A 23,556-nucleotide genomic window follows, 5' to 3' on the forward strand; every position below is an offset into this window, starting at 1 on the left:
TTGTAATAGTCTTTATTTTAGTTTATTTTGTCTGATATGAGAATTGCTACTCCAGCTTTCTTTTGAATTCCATTTGCATGGAATATCTTTTTCCATCCCCTCACCTTCAGTGTGTATGTGTCTCTAGGTCTGCAGTGGGTCTCTTACAGACAGCATATATATGTGTCTTGTTTTTGTATCCATTCAGCCAGTCTGTGTCTTTTGGTGGGAGCATTTAATCCATTTACATTTAACGTAATTATGGATATGTATGTTCCTATTACCATTTTCTTAATTGTTCTGGGTTTGTTGTTGTAGGTCTTTTTCTTTCTTTTGTTTCCTGCGTAGAGAAGTTCCTTTAGCCTTTGTTGTAAAGCTGGTTTTGTGGTGCTGAATTCTGTTAGCTTTTGCTTGTTTTTAAAGGTTTTAATTTCTCTGTCAAATCTGAATGAGATTCTTGCTGGGTAGAGTAATCTTGGTTGTAGGTTTTTCCCTTTAATCACTTTAAATATGTCCTGCCACTCCATCTGACATGCAGAGTTTCTTCTGAAATATGAGCTGTTAACATTATGGGGATTCCCTTGTATGTTATTTGTTGTTTTTTCCTTGCTGCTTTTAATATTTTGTCTTTGTATTAAATTTTTGATAGTTTGATTATTATGGTCTTGGCATGTTTCTCCTTGGATTTATCCTGTATCGGACTCTCTGCGCTTCCTGGACTTGATTAACTATTTCCTTTCCCATATTAGGGAAGTTTTCAACTATAATCTCTTCAAATATTTTCTCAGTCCCTTTCTTTATGTTTTCTTCTTCTGGGACCCCTATTATTCGAATGTTGGTGCGTTTAATGTTGTCCCAGAGGTCTCTAAGAATGTCCTCAATTCTTTTCATTCTTTTTTCTTTATTCTGCTCTGCAGTAGTTATTTCCACTCTTTTATCTTCCAGGTCACGTATCCGTTCTTCTGCCTCAGTTATTCTGCTATTGATTCCTTCTAGAGAATTTTTAGTTTCATTTATTGTGTTGTTTATCATTGTTTGTTTGCTCTTTAGTTCTTCTAGGTCCTTGTTAAACGTTCTTGTATTTTCTCCATTCCATTGCCAAGATTTTGGATCATCTTTACTATCATTACTCTGAATTCTTTTTCAGGTAGACTGCCTATTTCCTCTTCATTTGTTTGGTCTGGTGGGTTTTTTATATTGCTCCTTCATCTGCTGTGTGTTTCTCTCTCTTCTCATTTTGCTTAACTTACTGTTTTTGGGGTCTCCTTTTTGCAGGCTGCAGGTTCGTAGTTCCCGTTGTTTTTGGTGTCTGCCCCCAGTGGGCAAGGTTGGTTCAGTTGGTTGTGTAGGCTTCCTGGTGCAGGGGAATAGTGCCTGTGTTCTGTTGTATAAGTGTGTATCTTGTCTTTCTGGTGGGGAGGACCACGTCCGGTGGTGTGTTTTGGTTTGTCTGTGACCTTGTTATGATTTTAGGCAGCTTCTCTGCTAATGGGTGGGGTTGTGTTCCTGTCCTGCTAGTTGTTTGGCAAAGGGTCTCCAGCACTGTGGCTTGCTGGTCGTTGAGTGGAGCTGGGTCTTAGCATTGATATGGAGATTTCTGGAAGAGCTCTTGCCGTTTGATATTACATGGAGGAGGGTGGTCTCTTGTGGACCAAGGTCCTGAACTCAGGAGAGGCACAGGCCTGACATCCGGCCAGAGCACCAAGGCCTTGTCAGCCACACGGCTGAATCTGTCACTGAGTCCCTTTTACTCCCTTCTGCGTGATGACACCAAGTGGAAATGTATGCATTTGGGAGGCAAGAGGCTGAAAAGCAGGAAGCACAACTGAGCCTGAGATTTGTTCAGCCTCTCTCCACAGCAGGCTCAGGTGCTCCCTACATTAGTGGCGATGGCAGTGGCAGCAGTATTGCCGGGTGGTCCCAGTGTGCCCAATACCCGCTCGGCCAGATGCTCGTCGCAGGCTGCGGAGTGGCTGGGGTGCGCGGTGGCAGCGCCTGCATCCCCAGCTCCTTGTTTGGATGCCCCCACTTGCCCAGTCCCCCCCGCACTCACAGTCGAACACCGCCTCCAGGCGCTCGGTTCGGAGCGGGAGCTTTTCATGTCACCACCCAGACTTGGGCACCAAAAGGGCCACATATCTTTTTGATGGAGATGTGGGTAGGGAAAGATTGGCTTCAAGTTAAGTTCTATATGTATGTTATTCTAAATGATTGATTATTTCCTGTCTTATTTATTCATTTTGAATATGCAGTGTTATTTTTAATCCCTCTACTTCTTATCTTTTTTTTTTTTTTTTTTGTGGTACGCGGGCCTCTCACTGTTGTGGCCTCTCCCATTGCGGAGCACAGGCTCCGGACACACAGGCTCAGCGGCCATGGCTCACAGGCCCAGCTGCTCCGTGGCATGTGGGATCTTCCCGGACCGGGGCACAAACCCGCGTCCCCTGCATTGGCAGGCGGACTCTCAACCACTGCACCACCAGGGAAGCCCTCTGCTTCTTATCTTAATTGAGGAACAGACTATTGTCTAGATCATCACTTAACTGCATCTTAATCCCTTCTAACATGAGCCTTGTTAGTATTCATGTCATTTTATTATTCTGTTATAAACTTTAGATTTTGTTCTACAGAAAAATCCTTTTGGAATTGGAATTGAAATTGCATTGAATATAATAAGTGATTTGAAGGAAATTTTATTCTTTAAACTTCTGTATATCTAGTATAAATGTAAAGTCTTCCTCTAGCTGAAGAATTATGAGTTTTCAAGATTTAATAATACAGAAGAGAGTCAACCAAATAAAAAAATGAGCCAACACAACCAGAGTGTGTTCCTTGAAAGACTAGTAAAATAGCTGCAATTTTGGCAATACAAAGAAAAAATTTTAAATACGTTTTAACTAAAACATAGATATAAGTAAAAATGGCATGTTTAAAAAGAAATACAACAAAGCTTTGTATATCAAAAATTAACATGAAATGTACGGTTTCCTAGATATAACTGTATAATCAATGGCTCCAGTTTATACTAAATTAGTAGTAAGAATCAACCATCTGGAAAGGATACCAGACCCAAACAGTTTTACAGACAATTTTAATCAGAAGCTCGAAGACAATAAATGTCACTTTAGAAAAATTATTCCTGCAATTGACCACGTGGTTTTATGCAGGATATAATACCAGGAATGCAAGAATAATTCAATACATCAATTTAATTTCCTACACATAGTAAGATATAACAAACAAATGGACACTTCAATCGGTATAGGAAATCATTTGATAAAATTCAACGTTTGTTCATAATAAAAATTTAACAGATTAGGGATAGAAGGGAACATTCTTAATCTGATAAGGGCATGCATTAAAGACATGTAAAATACAACAAATTAGTGAATAAAACAAAAAAGAAGCAGACTCACAGATAGAGAGAAACAAACTGGTGGTTACCAGTGGGGAGAGGGAAAAAGAGAGGGGCAAGAAGGGGGTAGAGGGGAAAGGGGTGTTAATATGGGATTGTATGAAATCTTGCATGAGAAACTTTTGAAAGTGTAGAGATTTGTATAGAATTTAAAGAATCTCAATAAAAAACATTAAAAATAATAACTAATGGTGAGTAGTACAGTGTTACTTGGGCACCTGAAAGCAGCCCTTTTATTTCTTCCTAGTTTTGGAAACAAATGAAACAAATGATAAGTTGACACAAGAAGCCAAAAGATAGAAATAAAATATAGTAGCTTTATTACTGACAAAGATTCTTAGAAGACATGATTTGTATGTGCAGGCACATTGGCATTCTAATTTTTTCCTCCTGTGTTGAACTTGCTGCCTAATTGGGGGCCTTCCTCTCCCTGTCTCAATGTAAGTACTACATAGATGACCGTAGAACCCAGTATTGCAAAAAGAAAGTGGTTTTGAGGAAGAATGGCCCAGAAGGGGGTGATTAGAGCATACTCAGTTCCTTCTAAACTTATCAGTTTGATAAAGTAGTGACAGTAGTCACATGGTGTTGTAAACTTGAAGTCTCTGGAAATGTGAGGAGTGAGAGATAAAGTTATCCCGTAGTACTTTTTACTGAAGCCAGGAATAACACCGTTATTCCCATGTTACACCCACTATTCAGTATTGTATTGGAGAACCTGGACAATGCACTAAGTCATCAAAAATAAATGAAGTTTAGTTTAAGGAACTGAAAAAAGTAACAAAGTTCATTTCTTATTTTCAGATAATATAATTATTTAAATGCCAAATCAAGAAAAGTATATAGGGCTTCCCTGGTGGCGCAGTGGTTGAGAATCTGCCTGCTAATGCAGGGGACACGGGTTCGAGCCTTGGTCTGGGAGGATCCCACATGCCGCGGAGCAACTAGGCCCGTGAGCCACAGCTACTGAGCCTGTGCATCTGGAGCCTGTGCTCTGCAACAAGAGAGGCCGCGATAGTGAGAGGCCCGTGCACCGCGATGAAGAGTGGCCCCTGCTTGCCGCACTGGAGAAAGCCCTCGCACAGAAACGAAGACCGAACACAGCAAAAATAAATAAATAAATAAATAAATCTGTTCTTTAAAAAAAAAAAAAGAAAAGTATATAAAGTGTCAGAAGCTTTAAGAGAGTTCCACAGAGTTGCTGGGTATATTACTGACATTTGAAAAAAGTGGAAGAAACTTATAAAAAGGCATAAAAGAAAACTTGAAAAATGGAGAAATGTATTTTGTTTATTGATGAGATTGTGAATTTTATGACGGTGACATTTTTCCTTCAAATCACTCTATACATTCATTGCAGTTCCAATTACAATCCCCAAATAATTTTATTTTTGGTAGAAATTTACCAGCTGATTTTAAAATTCATGTGGAAGGGTAATGGTCCAATAATAGTTCAGTAAGAAAATGTAATAATATGAAAATCAGTTGATTAAACAGACTAGGAACTCAGAAGCAATTTCATTCTTAAATGGAAACTTGATGTACTTGATGTACAGTAGGGGAGGAAAGGCAGATTATCCAATAAATATTGTTAATACAACTGCCTTTCATGTGAAAAAGAAACATTACTACCCTATACAAAAATAAATAATGTAAGTTATAAAACTAATGTAAAACATAAAATTTAAAGCAATTAGATTATGGGAGGATCTTATTATACTCTTTTTTAGGAAAATATTTCTTAAATAAGACATTAAAAACATCAAAGGGCTTCCCTGGTGGTGCAGTGGTTGAGAGTCCGCCTGCTGATGCAGGGGACACGGGTTCATGTCCCGGTCTGGGAAGATCCCACATGCCGTGGAGCGGCTGGGCCCGTGAGCCATGGCTGCTGTGCCTGCGCGTCTGGAGGCTGTGCTCCGCAACAGGAGAGGCCACAACAGTGAGAGGCCCACATACCACAAAAAACAAAAACCAAACCAAAACAACAACAAAAAAACATCAAAGAAGGGACTTCCCTCATGGTCCAGTGAGTAAGACTCCATGCTCCTAATTCAGGGGGCCTGTGTTTGATCCCTGGTTGGGGAACTACATCTTACATGCATGCTGCAACTAAGAGTCCACATGCTGCAACTAAAGAAATCCACATGCCACAACTAAGAAGAAGCCCTCATGCCACAACAAAGGTCCTTTGTGCCGCAACTAAGACCCAGCACAGCCAAAAATAAATAAATAAATAATTGATTAATTAATTAAAAAAAAAAGGGGAAATTTTGCTAAATATATCTATTTCAAAATGTTAATATTCAGAGAATATTTTTAACATTTGACTAAAGATTGCAACCAAAATTTTATGGATTTTAGTGGGTCCTTGAATCCCTTGAAAATTGCAAAAGTGCAACATTGTGTTTACAGATATCATATAGAGTTTTATCAGTCTGAAAAATGGGTGCATGGCCCCCCAAATTAATTGTAATCTGTCCTAAAATATGTACACACATACTCCGGAGAACAGGAGATGGGGCTTTAATCTATCTGCTCCCCCAGTTCTAACATTTTTGGCACTTGTCTTGGCTCTTCCTCTGGCCCTTGGCTTTCAGACTCAATACATTTATCCCATTCTCTGTCTTATGCAGAATTTAATTTTTTTTAAAAAGGTGTATCTATGAATGATAGTCTAGGAAAGACATGCATTTCCCTCAGTTTTGTATGAGGGTTATGGTAAGGTCATACCCTCTGAGAATTCGAAATTAAGAGCAGCTATATATGATAGCTTTTGTGCCATACCTAGATCTAGGGAAGCATCCTTGGAAAGAAGAAACAGTTGGAGAGAGTTTTATTCCTCTCCTGTGTTGTCAGATTTAGCTAGTAAAAATACAAAAAGATTAAAGACCCTACCAGGAAACTACTAGAGCTCATCAGTGAATTTGGTAAAGTCACAGGATACAAAATTAATACACAGAAATCTCTTGCATTTCTATACAGTAACAATGAAAGATCAGAAAGAGATATTAAGGAAACAATCCCATTTACTATTGCAGCAAAAAGAATAAAATACCTAGGAATAAACCTACCTAAGGAGGCAAAAGACCTGTACTCCAAAAACTGTAAGACATTGATGAAAGAAATTGAAGATGACACAAACAGATGGAAAGATATACCATGTTCTTTGATTGGAAGAATCAATATTGTCAAAATGACTATACTACCCATGGTAACCTACAGATTCAACACAATCCCTATCAAATTACCAATGGCATTTTTCACAGAACTAGAACAAAAAAATTAAAATTTGTATGGAAACACAAAAGATCCTAAGTAGCCAAAGCAATCTTGAGAAAGAAAAATGGAGGTGGAGGAAACACACTCCCTGACATTAGACTATATTTCAAAGCTACAGTCATCAAAACAGTATGGTACCAGCACAAAAACAGAAATATAGATCAATGGAACAGGATAGAAAGCCCAGAAATAGAGCCATACATTTATGGTCAATTAATCTATGACAAAGGAGGTAAGAACATACAATGGAGAAAAGACAGTCTCTTCAATAAGTGGTGCTGGGAAAACTGGAAAGCTACATGTAAATGAATGAAATTAGAACATTCTCTAACACCACACACAAAAATAAACTCAACGTGGATTAAAGACAAATATAAGACTGGGTATGATAAAACTGCTAGAAGAAAACATAGGCAGAACATTCTTTGACATAAATCTCAGCAGTATCTTTTTGGGTCCATCTCCTAGAGTAATGGATATAAAAGCAAAAAAACAGAAAAACAACAACAACAAAACCAAATGGGACCTGATTAAACTTAAAATTTTGCACAGCAAAGGAAATCACAAACAAAATGAAAAGTCAACCTACAGAATGGGAGAAAATATTTGCAAATGATGCGACTGACAAGGGATTAATCTCCAAAAAATATAAACAGCTCATACAGCTCAATATAAAAAAAAAACCCAATCAAAAAATGGGCAGAAGATCTAAATAGACATTTCTCCAAAGAAGACATACAGGTGGCCAAGAAGCACAAGGAAAGATGCTCAACACTGCTAATATTAGAGAAATGCAAATCAAAACTACAATGAGTTATCACCTCACACTGGTCAGAATGGCCATCATCAAAAAGTCTGCAAATAATAAAAACTGAAGAGGGTGTGGAGAAAAAGGAATCCTCCCGCACTATTGGTGGGAATGTAAGTTGGTACAGCCACTATGGAGAACAGAATGGAGGTTTCTTAAAAAACTAAAAATGTGATCCTGCTACCATATGATGCTGCAATCTTAATCCTGGGCATATATCTGGAGAAAACCATAATTCAAAAAGATACATGCACCCCAGTATTCATACATGCAACCCAGTATTCATAGCAGCACTGTTTACAATAGCCAAGACATGGAAGCAACCTTAAATGTTCATCGACAGATAAATGGATAAAGAAGATGTGGTATATTTATACAGTGGAATATTATTCAGCCATAAAAAAGAATGAAATAATGTAATTTGTGGCAACATGGATGGATCTAGAGGTTATCATCTAAGTGAAGTGAGGTAGACAGAGAATGACAAAAATGATATCACTTATATGTGGAATCTATTAAAAATGATACAAATGAATTTATATACAAAACAGAAACAGATCCACAGACATAGGAAACAAACTTGATTACCAAAGGGAAAGGGTGGGGAAGGAATAAATTGGGATTTTGGGATTAACATGTACACACTATATAAAATAGATAACCAACAACGACCTAGTATATAGTACAGGGAAATATACTCAGTATTTTGTAATAACCTATAATGGAAAAGAATCTGAAAAAAATAGATATATATGTATGTATAACCGAATTACTTTGCTGTACACCTGAAACTAATACAACATTGTTAATCAACTATACTTCAATAAAAATAAATTAATTAATTTAAAAAATACAGACAGCTCAGCTAAATTCAAATTTCTTATGACAGTCAAAAACAATGAATACTTTTCATTATATTTTGAACATACGTATACTAAAAATTTTTGGTTTATCTGAAATTCAAATTTAACTGGTATGATATATTGTATTTAGCAACACTACTCTTCTCTGGTGTGAAGGTTCTCACCATTGTCCACACCTGAGTGACCTGGGTAAGACCAAAGTATCCATTATATGAAACATAAATAGGAATTTTTGCTCTCTGACGAAACAATGCCTCAACCCTGGACTCCTAAATTAAATTTATTGCAGAAGACCAAAACCATTCATCATGTATTAAGTTTACCTAACCAGATGATTTAAAAGAAAAAGGCATGATTTAGTTCACCAAAATTACCAAAACTATTCAAATCACTTAAAACTATAATTTGAGTCAAGTTTCTAAAATACTAGCAGGGGTCGTAAATTCACATTCTCTTTGAGAATATCTCTTCTCTCACCCTTACCCCTCATATCCCCACATGTACAGGCTATTATTACCTACAAGTCTGTCATTAGACTTTCAAGTTTTATATTCCAAATATTTTTTAGGTCTGCTTTATGCAGGGAATCAGGGAACTAATACATGAAACCAAAGCTTACAAAAATCTAGTCAAAATTAAAGAAGTTAACCCTACAATACATTTCAAGTATAAGAAGTTTAAGGTTCCTTCCAAATCTATGATCTGTGATCTATGGCATCTTAGACCACTGAATCAAATTGTACTTCATAAGTGATTAGATTAGTTGGCAGTCCTGGTGTTCTAAAGCATGATTTTATGTTCTCAAACTATCTACGAAGGTAGAGTTATGAATAATGAATAATTTAGATCTTTGAACTTAATTACTGTAGGAGTCCAGGGTGAGTGTGTTTTCTGGGTTAATGAGAATTATGAATAGTATAGTGGCTTGAGGTGAATTCTAGGAATTGTCATTTTGCAGTTCAAAGATAAGTTTAAAGATAGTTGTTGTGGTAGACAGAATAATGGCTCCCCAATGATGCCTATGTCCTAGCACATGGAACCTATGAATATATATTATGCTACATGGCAAGTGGGGATTAAGAATACAGATGGAATTAAGGTTGATCATCAGTTAACCTTAGAGATTACCTTGGGTTATCCAGTGGACCCAGTGTAATCACAGGAGTCCTTTAGATATAAGAAGGAAGCAGAAGAGGAGTCAGAGTCAGATTTAAAGATGCTCTGCTGCTGGTTTTAAAGATGGAGCAAGGCTGTAGTCAAGGAATGAAGGCAGCCTATAAAAGCTAGAAAATGAAAAGAGATGGTTCTCCCCTAGATCCTCCTGAAGGAATGCAGCCCTGTCAGTATCTTGATTTTAGCCCAGCGAGACACTTTTTGGACTTCTCTCAGAACTTAAAGATAATAAATGTGTGTTGTTTTAAGCCACTATGTTTCTGTTAAGTTTCTATAGCAATCATAGGAAACCAATGCAGACATGCAATTCATGTAACACAAAAGATTTTCAATTCTTAGGCTAAAGTTTCTCTCTTCTAAGATAGTGTGTTGGCTTGGTATTTTATCTGTTAGCCACCATTTTGCTGGGGCTTACTATATGTGAGTGCTAGTAAGTGCTTTACATATTTCACTCTATTTCTTCCTCAACCAATTTGATCAGTTATTACTATAGTCTCTTCATGGATAAAGAGATTGAGCCTCAGAGAAATGAATCAATTTGCCTATCTTTGAAAAGTGAAATAGATCTACCTGAATTTAAAAGTTCTTAAGTATCATATTATACTTTATTTTCATTAGTGCAAATAGCTGACATGTGATATGCACATAGTTAAAACAAGTAAGTATGCTTTTTAAGGGGGAGGGATAAACTGTTCTCAAGGGTAGGCAGGTTAAGGAAGATAAAGGGAGAACTCTGGGTTAAGAAAAGTTTGCTTGTATCATTTATAACATTATAACCTGGGTAGATGTTTTAAAAGAGGTATTTTACGTGTTTTCTGGCATGCTATATAGCTAAAAGAGAGAGATATTTTACATGGGTTCAAAGTTGTGACTTTTCTTGCTTCATGCTAATGTTGGCATTTTGTTATACATTTAAAAAGGAAATTTTGATGTTAATTCAAGTTGTGACCTTAACTTATGTTGGTTGTACTTTTTGTTCTGTTAAAAATATGAGTCATGAACATGACCCTGGATGTAATATTGCTTGAACAGAAATTGATGAATGCTCTAAGCTGTTCATAGGAGTAGCCATCATATTGTCCCAAATGAAATAAAACTTACATTTGCCCAACCTTAACTATATTACCAGGGCTTGCTAATGGAACAAAAAATGTGGTAGAATCTATTCTACCAGTTAATTCTAAAAGTCTCTGATACTGTTTTTTTTTTTACTATGTGTTATTCCATTCAAGTTTATTTTAAAACAATCAGAAACCATGAATAGAATGTCTTCTATTTTATTCTTTGCCTGATCTCCTATTTGAGTATAATCCCCTTGAGTACTGGGGACATGTCTCATCAACTCTTTATTTCCAGACAGAGAACATAGTGGACCCACAATTTATGACAAATAAGTGTATGCAGTGTTGACCCAAACAGAATAGACGACAAGATTATTTCTCCAGCAAAGATGCATTTATTCAGGATCAGTGGAAAATTGCAATTCAAGGTCTGCAACCGTGGCAAGGGAAGGAGAATACTTTAATAAAGGGGAATAGGAAGTTGGGAGGGCTTCCTTTGGGCTCTGCTATTGTTGCAGAGCATGAGAACTCCCCTTCTGGTCTCCTGACGCCATTTAATTACGGTTTCTGTCAATTTTTTTATGGCAGTGATCAGGTAAAGTATGAGTTACTTATAACTGGTACTTTAGAAAGTGTTTGGATTCTGGGGAAAAAAGAGAATTGATTGAAAACTAAAAAGGCAGTCAACTTGCCTTGATAGACATCTATTTGTCCTCTTTCTTTTCTTTTTTAATTGAATATTGTGATATTTTCTTTCTTGTATTAAAAATGATGTTTTGCATTTGATAGGTGTTGTCTCTATCTTTAGATAGAGTAGATCTATCTTGCTATAGAGTAGATTTCAAGAATCTTTGTTTTCCAGTTGTGAAGCCCAAAATGTCTCTTTCCTTTCAATAACAGAGAATCTGACCCAATTTGGCTTGAAGCAAACTGACTCACCTAACTGAAAAGTCCTAGTGTACAGCTGAATTCATAGTCTGAAACCATTATCAGAATTCAAGTTTCTCCCATCTTTTAGTTCTGCTTTCTACTGTGTTGGTTTTTATTCCTCCAAGAGCATCAAATTGATAACATCACAAAATCAGTTTCAGTAGAAAGAGCCTGCTTTCTAGGTTTGAGATCTGTTGCCATAACTGGTTTAATGTGGATCTTGTGCCCTCCCCAAACCAACCTTTTGGTTGAAGAAGTGGAAAATCCTAAGTATACGTTGTGCATTTCATTTGTGGGTATAGATTCAGCCTCACTGGATCCAAATAGAGTAAGAAAGGGGGCATGATTATCACAAGAAGTAGGGATAGATACTAGGCTACAAAGCCAACAAATAATACTAGGTCTTATTTTTCTTGAACTTGCTTTACAACCAAAGTGTGAGGAAGACGGTCACACTTTATTATTTTGGCAAATGGCACCGGGCACTCTCTTTGCATGGTTAGGGTAAGTTGAGTTTAGTGTTTCCTTTGAGGATTATGGAAGTGACTTGACCTTTGTAAGAATAAAAGTAACACTACTGACATCAGCTCAAATGAATCTAGTTCTCTGTAATCAAGTGAGAAGTTGCTGAACAGTGCCCATTCCAAAAGCAGATTACATTGAAAGATGACACACAGAAGAATTAAGGTAGCTGTTAACTTCAGATTCTTTCTTGTTTTAGTTACAAGAAAGAATTTAATTAACTTCAGTTTAGGTAGATGGCAGAAGAGAACATCTGCTTTCTTGTTCTACAGGGAATTAAAATCAAAGGTTTGAGCCATTAAAATAGAAGGGTTGGGAATCCTGACTGAACTTTATAGCAGATGAACAAGTGCAAGACTATTACTTTTCCAAAGCTACCTAGATGACTTGCGTGAGTTGTTTTTAGACTGGTTTAATGGCAGAGTGGGTTTGTTATTAATAGGTAAAACCCTAAACATGTTCAGCTTTATGTATAAGTGCCGTGTCATTTAAAATTATGAGTAAACTTCTTAGAGAGAAAAAGATATGAGGAAACCAAGTTTAGTAACTTAGATAACCAAGTATATTTACTCACTGGAGTGAACTTTTAATCAATTTTTTAAAAAATACAGTGAGATTGGAATCCAGGGAAATGAATCTTGTTTACCACTCACCCTACTAATTGAAGTCAAATGAGTAAGACTCATGCACTGCTTTTGGTGCTCTGGTGTGTATAGTTCTCTGGTTTGATTTTCTATCCAGAGAACTCATTGATGTGGCAATATGATGTGCTGAGAGTTCAGCTATCTAAGAGAAAAATGATACACAATGTATAAGACACTCCTCTGAAATCCAGTTCAATGAAAGATAGTATTTAAGGCTTCCTGAATGAATTACAGCTGGGTAAGATACTGCTATAAAAGCAGCAAAACCACTAGCATAGACAGTAGAGATGCTAGGTTGGAATGCTTTTATATGCCAATTTAATGTTTGTGATTATGCTGCACAGATTCAGTACTTCATAAACCCATTTCTATGGCAACAGGGAAATGTTGAAAGCCCATAGCATATAACTAAGACTTTTGAAAATTCTGACTAAAGAATATGTTATCTTCTTTTAATGAACAAATTTTTAGAAATTGAAAGTTACTGAATAACACGTGAAGCAGATCTGACATCTTATAGTTAAGCCTGCTGAAAGCCTTATTTGATAGTTTGTTAAATGCAGCTGGTATATTTAAAAGTATGACTAGAGGGGGAAAAAAAGATGAGTCTGTAAAATGTTTTAGTCCAAATGAGCCTTTAACACTTTGGTGTTGGTAAAGAAATGCAGCCAGTCTTCTTGCTGGAATTTACTTTTAGGATTCCCATATAGTTTTTGAATGGGATATTGTGAAACATAGCACAGAGATTTCAATAACAAATAAACAAACAGAAGATAACCCGTGGAAACTTTTAATAATGTGATAGCCTTGTAAATGCTTTCTTCAGAAATTAACTTTGGGGACTTTGACATTTATTTTCTTATAACAAGGGTGAATCGATTATTGAATGGTTGAAAGCACACAATGCATATTGAACTGTTCATGCATAGCCACTTTCTCCCAACAGGCACCTTGCTGCCTGCAACATATTTTTAAATAAGATTACTACTCATTAAATTACAATGACCTGAAGCAGTGGTCAACAAAAATGAAATTGCCTGGGTTCATCATGATTTGGAGCATTGCCATGGACTCTCAGTGGCTTGCTTTTCCTGGTGGAACTCGACCTGAAGAATATACTTGGATGACTTCTTCAATGTCTAGAATTAAGCCAAGCAAAACCCCCAATTTTCTGCCTGTGACTGAAACTTAAATATGTCCAAAGTTTTATGTTGTAATGACAAATAATTTAAGGAATCTCTATTAAACACTGTATATTAATCAGATTGTGGATATTTTGTGTAGCAATCTATGGGGTACTGATGCAAGAGATTAGAGTTAAATTTAAGGGAAATTTTTTCCTTTTTTTTTTTTTTTTTTAATCATAGGGAAAGTATATAGACAGTTACCTTAAAAGGATGTTAACGGAGAGGGTGGGAGGGAGATGCAAGAGGGAGTGGATATGGAGATATATATATACGTATAGCTGATTTATTTTGTTATACAGCAGCAACTAACACAACAATGTAAAGCAATTATACCTCAGTAAAGATGTTAAAAAAAAAAGGATGTTAATGGAAGTTCTAGATTAGGTGATCATAAGAGGGTAGGAAGAGGTATGATGTGGACATATTAACATTTTCCCAAAAGTTACATATTATAAGTCATTCTTGAAAATTGGAAAGAAAGATTACAAGTACCTTGTTGTTCTCTTCCTGTCTGTATATTATTATTCCATGATTTAACCTATATTTATACTTTACAATCTATCTCATAATTTCCACCTTCTTGATTTATTTTATGATACATGAGCACTTGGTATATGTATCAGATCTTTCTCTGAGAAATCTAGGGCCCAGATTCTGATAAAATTTGGGGGGTCCAAGGCTTTCAATCATCTATCTTGTAACTCCATATTTACCAGGCTTCCCCATTATACAATTTTAGGCATTGAGTGTTTGTTATTGGTAGAAAGATCATGTAATCTCTTCATTTCCTCTGAGAAACAGGGACAAAGTCACCAAAGCTCCTGTGATAAAGTGTCAGGACCGTAAGGTCAATCACAAGCCCTGAATTTGCTTTCCTTTTAGGCATCATGTAATATAGCTACTGTTTACACTTCCAGTACCACATTTAGTTCTAGGTCTTCTTCAGCGATTTCTTCACAATTTAGTTAATCCCTTGGTACTCTGGGTTTGGATGGCTACCAGCTTAGAGTTCCTTGATGCCACGCTAGTGACCTTACTATCCAGGCATGGTCTTAGTGTTTACATCTTGTCTCTGTATCCATACTATTTCTTTACACTCAGAATGAGCCTCACTTTCCTCTGGGGTGTCCATAATACTACCACGATGATCATCCTATATAGATTGGCAACCTCTCTGTCCACTGCCTCCAGCATTCCCTACTGTGTTACAATGCTTTGATTTCCTCCATAGCAATTCTCACCTGACATACTATATATCTAACTGTATATTTGTTTATGTTGGTTTCCTTCCACCTGAGCTAGAAGAGATTTTGTTTACTGCAGTTCCTTCTGTGCTTAGAACATCACCTGATTTGAATGCTAAGTAAATACTAGTTGAGTGACTGACTAAATGCATAAAGGGCAGAGCTTTGAGGGTTAAGAGCTTCATCCCAGTCTCATCTCTGCTCTTAGGAATATCCATTGACAGTGAGTTTGCCCTCAACTGTGATTCATAGGTCTTTGAGGCAGATATAAAAATGGGAGACCAAACTGCATTCTTGAGATTTATAAAAATTGTATCTTATAATTATTTTAGCTGAACAGTTTCATGTTTGTACCCATTCTCCCATTCTGATAATTTAGCTCTGTATAAATAGATACTGTCTGTCTTCCAAAGAAACAAGAAAAAGTGGAAGATGAAAACTTGTTTGTAAGGAGAAAGATGTTGTCCTTTTGGAGAGTAATGTTATGTAACATAAGTGAGTAGGAGTAATAGCTTTGCCTTATTCCTGGTGCTGAACTAAGCTATTCACTTCTCTTGCCCAACAGTGCAAATATTGTTTAAGCACAAAATATCAACGGGTTAGTCCTTGATAATGTAATATTTGGAAAACTTAGCAGTTTTTTCACGGTAAGTCCCAGTAGAAACTAACTCCTGGTGGTGGGTCCCGTGCAGTCTTTCTGTTGGAAATATATAACATGATCACTTATCAGGAAGAACTATCACCATGAAAAGGAGATCATTGCTCAATCAGGGTGAATTTAAGGATGGGAATTTAAAATGCAACAAATAACGTCAGCTGTTTAGGAATAATTGGTCAAATGGAACATTCAGCCTCACTTGAATGATTTTAGATTATGAGACATGATTTCATCTCAAAAGTTAAATATTGCAAACCCCTGTGAATTTTAAAATCTAGTAAATAAATCAAAAACAAAGAAAAAAACAGGAAAACTAAGCTGGTTAGAATATAAAAAGATGTTAAGAAATGAAAGTTCACTTCAGGATATGAGCAGATGTGACATTCCAGAAAATATCTGGACTTGATTCTTCCTTCCTCTATGCTGCTCATCATTTCCTTCTAGAATTTGTGTTGTTTCTTCTGCTTGGAATTCTTCCCTCCTTGATTTTCTTATTCAAATCTACCCATACTGGGGGTTTTCTTCTCCAGGAAACCTTCTGTGTCAGAATTTACACTGAGAAATCTCTTCTATAAAATCTGGGAGACTTATTTACATATCAGACCTCTAAACTGTAGTTATCTCACTGCTCAATAGGATTTTAAGTAACTAGGACGCGCCTTTTCTCCCATCTTTGTCTTCTCTTCCTTCTCTTCTTTATTTTATTTTTAAAATTGAAGTATAGCTGATTTATGCTCCTTCTTCTCGTTTTCTTTCTTTTTATTCTTCTTCTTCTATTTCATTTGACTGCTGATCCAGTGATAGAGTTCAATATGTTTTCTATTTTAAGGTGCTTAATACAGTTTGAGAAATATATGGTACAGCTGAAAGGTTTGGAGTCAGACAGACTTGGCTTTTAATTAATTTGCTGCCACCTACTAGTTCTTTGACCTTTGGCTAGTTTCTTCTCTTTATTTTTCAGTGACCTCTTTAAAATGGTATACCTTTTAGTGTCATTGTGAAAATTAAACTTGATAATGTATGCAACCTGTCATATAGAATGTACTCAACCATGTACTATCTCTTCTTCTCATCGTTATTTTACTCATTTGACTTTGAGATGACCCTAATTATTTGTTTGCGTTATGTAAACTTGTATGGAGATTCTAAATGAGAATTTTCTGTCTGATCAGTAAGTGCTTTCTGGAGGTGTTTGAGGAAGTGGAAGATAAAAAGAAACCTGTAGTCAAATAAATGGTCATTTAGGGGATATTAAATGTTTTTCTTTCCAGTTTCCTAATTTTTCTTTCCCTCTCCCTTCTCTTTCTTCCTTCTTTCCTTCATTCTTTCTTGCCTTCCTTTCAAAAAGCATAACACTTACAATCCAGAGACAAAAAGCATTTAAAGACTTTAATATAGGGACTTCCCTGATAGTCCAGAAGTTAAGACACCGCTCTCCTGATGCAGGGGGCCCGGGTTCGATCCCTGGTCAGGGAACTAGATCACACATGCTGCGACTAAGAGTTCGCATGCCGCAGCTAAAGATCCCACAAGGGGCAACGAAGATCCTGCACGTGGCAATGAAGGTCCTGTGTGTCGCAACTAAGACCCAGCGCAGCCAAATAAATAAATAAATATTTTCTTTTAAAAAGACTTTAATATAGTAGTTTATAAAGAAGGTATAAGTATGCAAGTGTAATTCAATTTTATGATATCTCAGACCAAAAAAATGGTATTTCATCACTTCATTCCTTCCTTTAATTTAACAAACAGCAGTCAGTATGCACATAAATTATTTTGATTGAAAAAGTATATTCTGCAGAAACTCAGGATTGTGAATTTGAAATTGTACTTGGTTCTTATTGGGCACATCTTGCTATCATATCAAATTTTTATCTAATTCTTGTGTTTCAACTTGACATTTCTTTCTTACATTTCTCACTGGTGATTTACATTCTGATAACATACAATGTTAAATTTAATTTTTCTAAACTGAATCTAATTTTATTTCTACCCCATACTTCTTTTAACTTAGGTCCATTTGTCTAGCTTCTCTGTCTTTACTAGAATTTGCAACACCATTAGATTTATCATGAACTGAAAATTTCGTAATCTTTCTTCCAGACCATTACTGATGGTGTTAAATGAGACATATTCATCAGTCCTTTAATTGCTTCCTCAGTGGGCTCTATTTTCATTATTATTTCCTTTTTTTGTAGCCCTCAGAATGTTTTTTACTATATATTATAATATTTTAATGGAGGCCAATTTAAATTAATTTTTGAATAAAATTTCATGATACACAAATAAAATGGTACCAGAATCAGAATGTGCTGTCTGTGATACTTCCCTCACTGTTTTTCTTAAACAAAATTAAAATGTGAAGGAATTGCATTTTTCTCTTATTATGGACCAATGTTGCTTTGTCTTTTTAATTATGTTTTAATATCTTTCATTGTTTTCTCTTGCTTTTCATATGATCACTCCAGAATTGAAAAGTTTTGTACACTAGAAAGTATGGATAGGATTAGCCTAGCTTTATTTCAATTTTCAGCAATATGTTTAATACCATGTTTCTTGAGAAAAATTTACTTGGTTGACTTTTATAATAACTATTTTAGTATAAGAGAGAAAGCCCTATACTTTTGGGACCCTAAAATAACCTTGGGTAATTTAGAAACAGTGTTTCTAATTACTGAACTTTTTCTAACTTTGACCATAACACTTATTTCTAAACTTTTCTCATATTCATATAAACAAATTTGTGTTTATTATTGATCCCATGACCTAATTTTTCTCTCTGGGCCATTTTTCTTTTCTTTAGGAAGAAGATGCATTTTCAGAATACCTAATGACCAGATAAATTAAAAAAATATTTCCAGCATTAAAATTTTAGTTGCACCTGTAGTCACCATTTTTGGGCCAAAAGTTTGGAATAATTTTGCCTAAAGCAAGCCCCTTTTTATTACTTTCTTACTTGGTACTTAAAAAAAATATTACCATCTGAAACGGGCATCCTTCCCTCAGACTTAATGTATATACTTAAGATTAATTGTAAAATCCCAACTTAAAGTATTTGGGGATCTGCTTTCTGTACCAACAAGCTCTAATGGAAAGGAAAACATTTGAAAGAGGGCATACCCAAGAAAGATTTAAATATAAAACTAGTCAGTAACCCTAATCTTACTTTATGTTTATTATTTTAATTACTGTGTAGTGGATTTTTTTTTTTTTTTGCGTTACGGGGGCCTCTCACTGTTGTGGCCTCTCCCGCTGCGGAGCACAGGCTCTGGACGCGCAGGCTCAGCGGCCATGGCTCACAGGCCCAGCCGCTCCGCGGCATGTGGGATCTTCCCGGACCGGGGCACGAACCCGTGTCCCCTGCATCAGCAGGCGGACTCTCAACCACTGCGCCACCAGGGAAGCCCCCTGTGTAGTGGATTTTAATTACTCTTTGCCCTTGCCATTATTGATTATTTTTTTCATTTGGCTTCTTTTGGTACCAATTTAAGGAAATGTTTTCTAAGAAGTAAAGCACTTTTAGGATATTGTGATTTTTAATTATACAAACAGCAACTATTCAATCAGAGACTTATAGTCAGAGATTTCTTTTAATTTCTTAATTCCTTGCTGTAAATGGGTACTTGCCTATATTTAATAAAACTTCTATTTCCATTGCTGAGAGCTAGTCTTATTCAAAATTTAAAATTAAACCAAGTTTTCTTTAAGGCTTCTAGCCTCTATTTAAATCATTCCTTTTGGATGTTTAACAGCTTAGTAACCAGATACTAGGAGTGTTCATCTCTTATATCCAATAGATCTGGCAAAGACTTTACATGGTTCCAAACTTTTCCCTTCTGCAAGAGTAAAACTTGCCTGTGTTATATTCCTTTGGTTCCTTGAACCTAGTTATAGTAGATTGTGTTAAATTATGTGATCTAATTTATGTTAATATGTAAGCTAGCCAATATATTGTAAATTTCACTCCAAAGAGTTCTTCCTCTATCTTACCAATAGGGAGAATTTCAGAAAGCATGACTTAATGGTAGAAGAGGTAAATTTGGTCATACTGATATATATCATGTCTCCCACATCATAACCCATCTATATCTGCCTATTTTTCCCACAAGTAAAATCAGTTCTATTGAGCAGATTTCAGTGTTAGGGGCTCATCTGGGTTAACTGAACCTGATCATGTTTATCTCATGAGATTTTAATTGGTTTGATATAAGTATGATGCATTATGCATTCAGTCCAAAATTAGTGATAATCTGTCTATGGAGTACGATATAGTTATTGATTGCATTTATCATGTTTTAACATACTAGAAACTCAAGAACTATTTCTAAAATTTAAAATTTAATATATTTGGAATAGGAAATCATTTATATGGCTCAAACATTCAAAAACTGTAAAATGAGAGCAGTGAAAGTTTCCTTTAAGCCAATGTTTCTCAGCCATCTAATTTTTCTCCACATAGGCAACCAAAGTTGTCCCTTTGTTCGTATCCTTACAGAAATACTATATACATATATAGACAAGCACATAAATACACACACATCCTCGTTTATCTTTTAAAAACAAAGTGTAGAATATTAGAGTCATATGTATCAGAGATCACTATTTCATATTAGTACAAAAAGATCTTGGTTATCCTTTTACTATGGATGTAATGTATAAATATACCACAGTTTATTTAACTAATCCCCTATTGATGGATATTTAGGGTTTTTCTAAACATCCTAGTGCAAATAACCCTATGTTGAATAACCGTGTATTTAAGTTGTTTTCACCCATCTGAGTTGAAATAAGTAGGTGTTGAATGAATAATATTTTATTTGATGTCTTGCCTTATTTAGTTTAGATAAGTTTGATTTTCTTTTTACTGAGTCAAATTTATAAGCACTTCCAGTTAAAACAATTATTTTGTAACTAAAAACAAAGGGAAGTTATACTTTTTCTGAACTACCTTTTAAAGAATGAAGTGTTAAATGGTTGATTTAGTTAAATTTAAGAATAAGGAGGGGCTTCCCTGGTGGTGCAGTGGTTGAGAATCTGCCTACCAATGCAGGGGACACTGGTTTGATCCCTGGTCCGGGAAGATCCTACATGCCACGGCGCAACTAAGACCTTGCGCCACAACTACTGAGCCTGCGCTCTAGAGCCCATGAGCCACAACTACTGAGGCTGAGTGCCGCAACTACTGAAGCCCACGCACATAGAGCCTGCGCTCCGCAACAAGAGAAGCCACTGCAATGAGAAGCCCGCGCACCGCAACGAAGAATAGCCCCCGCTCACTGCAACTAGAGAAACCCGGCATGCAGCAATGAAGACCCAACACAGCCAAAAATAACTAAATAAAATAAATTAATTAAAAAAAAAGAATAAGGAAAACCCATTTGATGTTGGATTTTACCACTTAAACTAGTATAGTATGAAAAAAATTAGAACACAGATTTCCAGGACAATTTTCTGTAGTAAACCAAAGAATCAATGAAGGGGGGATAAAAGGTTTTCTTCTTAGTTCTAAATCCAGTTACAATAGTTATGAATCTGGATATGGCAAGTTTTTGGTTTTCTTGCTTCCCAGGCTTGGTGTTTACTATGAGAAAGAAAAGCAGGAACTCATTTGGGGTTGATTACTTTATGGATATAGGGAAAGAATCACAACATTTCTCTTCCTATAATCACAATTTCACCGCCTCATGTGGTGCACACCTGTGCCTTGTTGGCAATTGTCAATGGGAAGTCACACATCACATACTTCCAGTAAGGGAGGAAATTAGTTTTTTTCAGTATATGTCCTTTCAGATGACACTGAATGTTTCTTACTGAAGATCTGCAAACTAAATAAATAAAAAGTCAGAAGAGAAACTGTGAACAGAATTCAGTGCAAAGAATGTCTGGCTTGATGGGTACAGATCTGCTTGCCATGGGTAATGGAATCATAATGACTTTAGTAAATGCTCATGTTTCAGTTTATTTAAAATTTAATAGCAATTCAAGGAAGAAAGCGTTAGAGTAAAATTATGTATACTAACTCTGCACTTTGCATGAATTTTCAGGCTGGCTCAGCTAAACAATAGGATGTGGCAGTGCATTCATTTGCCATATGAGTTCAACATTGTCTTCCTCCACCCCACCGCCTGCCCAGCCTACACTGAAAATGCTTTGCAGCTGTGTGACTTTTCCATTGTAAGACTGTGTCTGAATTTCTCTGTCAATTTTATCTTGGGTTCTTGAAACAGTTATTTTCCCTGATACTTTTTAGCTTCCTAGGTATTTAGTATTTTTTTCATTTTGTCTTAACAGTTATTATTAGCTACTTTCAAGCTACCTCTCCTATTTGTGACTTTCTTTTATATGTTTTACTGTTTGGACTGTGATTGCTTGAATGTGTTCTGCTACCTCTTTAATACAACTAATGTCTGCATATAAGGGGAAGTTACTGTATTTATGTATTAATTTGTCAAGTTGGATTACTCTGCAAGCAGATGAGAGATATGCTTAGAGAAAAGACAACGAAGGGAAATCATTCAAAATTTTATTTGAAGTCATAGATATTTCACAGTTAAACAAAAAAGTAGTCATAGTTAGAAAACTCAAAATTTTGTTGGCATTTCTTATACTTATTTTATGACTTAGTATTGTTTTTATTCGGAATTATATCTGAAGGGTACCATGAAGTCTCTTGTGACATTTAGGCTCTTTTATAATTTTAATCTGATCCTGCTCATGCATTCTCCCAAACAGTATTTCCTCTTCTTCCCAAATTCCCAGATATTAAAAAAGAGAAAAGCTATTTTTACCTTTTCAATGTCTGTCTTGCCTATCTCCCTTTTATGGGATGACTGTTGTGTCTAGGCAGCAAAAGGAATCATAGTTCTGAAATCTTGATCTATTTCAGGGATTGGCAAATGATGGTCATGAGCCAAATCCAGTTCACACCTGTTTTTCTTTGTCCTGACTAGTAAGAACGGTTTTATACTTTTTAATGATAGAAAAAAAAATCAAAAGATGAGTAATATTTCAGGAAATAAAAATTATACAGAATTTGGAGTCTTCTACTTCCAGAATGAGGGAGTAGATGAACTTTTGGGTATTCCTTCTACTAAGTATATCTAAAAACATTACATAAAAAACTGAATTAATTAAAAGTGCATGTTAAATGAATAAAGGAAGGGAAGGATAGAGTATTGAAAGTGAACATTGGAAGTGGTTACTTATTTCAAAAGCCCTCTGTAGGAACAAGAACATAAGTAATGGAGTCTTAGCTCATAGTCATTTGACCAGTTGAGGGCTGAGTCTCCTGGGAAATCAAAAGGAGAGGAAGGTTTTCTTGCTATCATCAAGTATCAAGGATTGCTTGCAGAGTAGTGTGGTGTGTAGTGTGTAGTATACCTACTAGTCAGGGTTCTCTAGAGAAACAGAGTCAATAAGATATATATTTATATTCATATTTATATTCAGTCATATTCATAATAGAGAGATATGGAGAGAAAGAGATTGATTTATTTTTAAAAATTGGTTTACACAGTTGTGGAGACTGGCAGGTTCAAATCTGCAGGCTAAGCAGGCTCCAGGCTGGAAACTCAGGGAAGAATGGTTGTTGTAGCTTTAAGTCTAAAGGTGAACTGCAGGCAGAATCCCCTCTTACTCAGGAAAGGTCAGTCTTTGTTTCATGGCCTTCAATTGATTGGATGAGGCCCATGCACATTATAAAGGATAATCTGCTTTACTCAAAGTCTACTGATTAAAATGCTGATCTGCTTTAAAAAAATACCTTCACAGAAACATCCAGATGTATTTGACCA

At 35.9% G+C, this 23,556-nt stretch overlaps 1 long non-coding RNA gene across 1 annotated transcript in view; it reads left to right on the forward strand.

Moving 5' to 3' along the window:
• Window positions 1-21,928, forward strand: part of LOC137221540 (uncharacterized) — a 223,100-nt gene extending 201,172 nt beyond the window's left edge. Inside the window, exon 3 of the long non-coding RNA XR_010942057.1 lies at window positions 21,808-21,928. This is a non-coding gene — a long non-coding RNA (uncharacterized lncRNA). The remainder of the gene's footprint in view (window positions 1-21,807) is intronic.
• Window positions 21,929-23,556: the final 1,628 nt, after the last annotated feature.

This window comes from Pseudorca crassidens, chromosome 3 (assembly GCF_039906515.1).
Source record: "Pseudorca crassidens isolate mPseCra1 chromosome 3, mPseCra1.hap1, whole genome shotgun sequence".
Taxonomy (NCBI): Eukaryota; Metazoa; Chordata; class Mammalia; order Artiodactyla; family Delphinidae; genus Pseudorca; species Pseudorca crassidens.